The sequence below is a fragment of the Fukomys damarensis genome, unplaced genomic scaffold (assembly GCF_012274545.1).
Source record: "Fukomys damarensis isolate Sample0158 unplaced genomic scaffold, DMR_v1.0_HiC HiC_scaffold_17, whole genome shotgun sequence".
In the NCBI taxonomy this organism is placed as follows: Eukaryota; Metazoa; Chordata; class Mammalia; order Rodentia; family Bathyergidae; genus Fukomys; species Fukomys damarensis.
The window spans coordinates 52274110-52277990 of NW_022900929.1; positions in this window are offsets into that span (position 1 = coordinate 52274110).

The following is a 3881-nucleotide window of genomic DNA, read 5'->3' on the forward strand; positions in this document are numbered from 1 at the left end:
TCTCTAACTCAGGAGTTTCACTTAGCAAAATGAGTCTATGATAGGAAAATGCAAAGACCAATAATATCCTTGTTCTTGAGAAAGAACAAAGTAGAAAAATATATTCTATTGGATATAATGATCTATTAAGGTCACATTAACTAAAGCAGGTAGAATGTGGCCCAATTAGATACACGGACCAATGAAATAGAGTAAGAAATTCATAAAAGAAATTCTCATATATTCAAAGGCTTTATTTAGAATAAAATTCACATTCCCGAGCAATGTAAAGGTGCAAATTTCAATAAACAGACCTAGGCAACAAGTCTATATTCAAGGAGGTAAGCCAAGATTCCTCTCTTATCCCATATACAAAAGTCAGTTCCCAGTCATTTATGGACTTAATGCTTAATACAAAATAATGAAACATGTAAAGATAAAATAAGAAAACACTTTAATAATCTTGGACTTGGAACGTCTTTAAATAGGATCCAAATTTGACTAATTTATGTGAGGAAGCATATATACAGCCTTACTGCTTGCTGTTCCCTGTCTGGAGTACTCTTCCCTTCCAATCCGTATGCCTAATCTCTTCACCTCCTTTCCTCAGATTTCACTCTCTCGGTGAAAATAGTCTTGGCCACAGTAAGGAAAATTGCGATGTCACTCCCCACCTCTATTTACATTCCGCACCTTCTTTCCTGCTTTGTTTTTCTCCTTATCACTCCATACCATTTATTATGACATAACACCTCGAGGGAAGGTATTTTTGTCTTTTCTCTTCTCATGTTATTTTCCCAGTACCTATCCCAGTAGTAACTGGCAAGTAATGGTTACGATATGCAAGAGAGTTGAGTGAATAAATTTTCCTCTTCTATACTTTCCCCTGTTCTCTTTTTTTCTTAGTCACCTACAGATCAAATAGAAAGCTATGTGTTGTATTAGATGGTTCTCTCATGGATACTTCACAGCCAATCAAATTCTAAATATCTTTAATATGTTTCGTCGGTTTGCACTGGCACCCTACCTAATTCGGGTCAATGCTAATGATAACCTAGCTGACTATGGCCTCCTTTTCACTAGCCTCGTTTCATTTTTTCTTTCCTTTGACATAATCCCTAGAGGGCAGCTTAAACAATTTTTTTTCTCATTGAGTTTATTGGTACATTTTAGGTATACAGTACAGTTACGTGCATCATTGGGATCTTGTACCTTTACATGACAGTTCTTGGTTCTCATTTTTCCCCCTTACCCCTGCCTTCCCTTCTCCTCTCCTCCCTTCCCTATTTACAAAGACTTTATTTCCATTTCCTCATATTCTCATGCTTTCATCTTTTCCCTTATTTCCTTTTCCCTACCATTCCCACTTCCCCTGTACCTTTAGCTCATTTCTTCCTGTTTCACATTGTCAATTTGAGCAATATTTCTTAATCTTGATTAAGCAGGCACCTTTATTTCAATGTTTCCAATTGCCTGCAAGTGGAATTAAAGGCAACTTCATTCATATGGTTCCCAGAGCCCTCATTTCACTCTCCAGCTTCGTCTTTGGCCCACATCTGTGAAGTTCCTCACCACCCCATTCTTACCCTGACCCACTATATTCTTCCTCAACACCTGATCTTGGAACGTGACTCATTTCTACTCTCTCTCCAGTTCTTGCATTGAACACTTATTCCAGGAAGCATTTGCTTTCCTTTGACACTCTACTTGCATTTTTTTTTCCATTTCTTGTATAGGCTCCCACAGTAACATGCACTTCCTCTGTGACAGGTGACCAAACAATTTTTGATTGCCTGGACACCTTGCTGTATGTAGCCCACATTAGATGTAATTGGTGGTCAAGACCCTGATAACCGTGGTCTTGATCCAGCAGGAAATGGTACTCTTCAAATTCTTGCAATATGTTATTTAGATGCTCAGCAAATAAATTTTAAATGAACAGTGCTTCTTTTTCTCTGTTCAAGACTCTGAATTTGCAATGGAGAGAATTAAAAGATGACTACATAAATTTTTTAAAAAATTGTGTACCATGATCCTAATATGGGTATCTGCATGAAAACATGGTCACAAATGCTTTCTAGAAATCACTGCCAGCATTAAAAGTATATTTGTTATCACAGTCATTATAATGAAATAATGCAACATTATAACATATTTATTGGATTAATCCTTTATATTTCTTCAGTATTGTTAGCTTCAACATCTGAGAATTAGATACAAATGTGGACATGAAATGCTAATGATTATAATGTTTCCATTTTAAAAAAATCAGACTCTTCTGCCCTTGGAAACTTATTTTGAATGTTTAAAAGTTTGACTTACTTGAAAGAGATCTCATATTTACAGATTCAAAATAATATCCCATTGTCAAAAAGGGTTTCCTCTTTTGATTGCTATTAACTTTGGAAAACACAATCTACAATTACATGAAAATAGATTATCAAATATCTATGCAAGCTGCTTTCAATATTTGTCCCTCTTTCTTTTGATTTGCTGCTATTCTGTAGAATATGACAAGAAATTAACTCAATCAATTTCACTAGTACAAGTAAAAAGGGATATAAATCAAATGTGTGTTTTCCAAAATCATATTCTTCCTTTAAAATGGCCTATTGCTGCCAAACTGAACATTAAAGCAAAATAAAAGGTGAGAATAATTCTCTATGTTCCTGCACAGGGAGCAAAACTGTCCTTTGATTCAGAGCCTGCTTGCTCTGTTGAGTCAGGCTTTCCTAATGCCTGGCAGTATTCAGGAAATATCTGATAACAGTCCTGACAATCACTGAGGAGGATGTGGTGAAAAGGGTACACTTAGGAACATATGGTGGGCACTGCCCCTATTCAGGGCTTCTGGAAATTAATATGCTCCCAGATTGACAAAATTGCAGGGTGTGAGGTCCTGCTGGAGCCCAGGGCACTTCCTCAGGAACTCTGCTAGGACATACGTGTCAGGACCCTTGCTGAGGTGCGCTGAATGGATGAGAGTGATAGGAGTTGTCTGATGGTCCAAGAGAGAGATTGTTTATCTTTCAGTGGGCATGGAGTAGCCCACACGCAGAAATGTTTGCAGATCTCCCTCAGTGTCTGTGGTCACGGATCCAGTCTCAATCTGTTCAAAACCGTGTTGTTACTCCAACTGATGACACTGAGCTGTAAATGCCATGTTTAAAAGAGAACGTTTACAAGAGTTGGATTAATGGAGGTAATCTGAAACTCTGTATTTGCTTTTTCCCAAAAGGCAGTTCTGAAGGTAAAAATACTGCTGTTCAAGGTCCTGAAGGATATATTCCACTGTCCCTTTGGAAAACTTGCATGCATTTTGGCAAATCAGCAGTGTTAAATTTTAAAGAAAGTTATGTATATATGGAAGTTATGTAGGTAGGTGTGTGTGCATGACTCCCATATTACACACGATACAAGGACTGCTACAACACATTCTGTAGATGTTTTTCTTGAGAAATGTCTTGAGAATGACAGCATTTCTAGGGAAGCTTCATTCCCAGCTGAAGAGGAGAAGGACAAACTGACACGTCAGAAAAAGGAAATGTGGAAAACCATCCTGCCCACGCAAATGTAAAAGGCAGTACTTCTTTGTATCTGAGTAGTATTCCAAAGAGATAAATATAGGATGTGTATCCAAAGGATAAATGCAGGGGGATGGATTTCTTGTGGATGGGAAGTGGTCCGAGAGACCAAGGGTGAGCAGTGAAGGGAAGAAGAAGGGGGAGCAAGTAGAGTAAAGATATGCCATGCATGGGAACCTAATAACCCCAATGAATGTAAGCATTATATGCCATAAATATGATCTCAGATTGATAATATCAATAAGAACGAAAATTACAAAAAGGAAATTAGAGTGGGGGAAAGGGATGAGGAAGGCTATTTTCAAAAAGAAGCAAGTT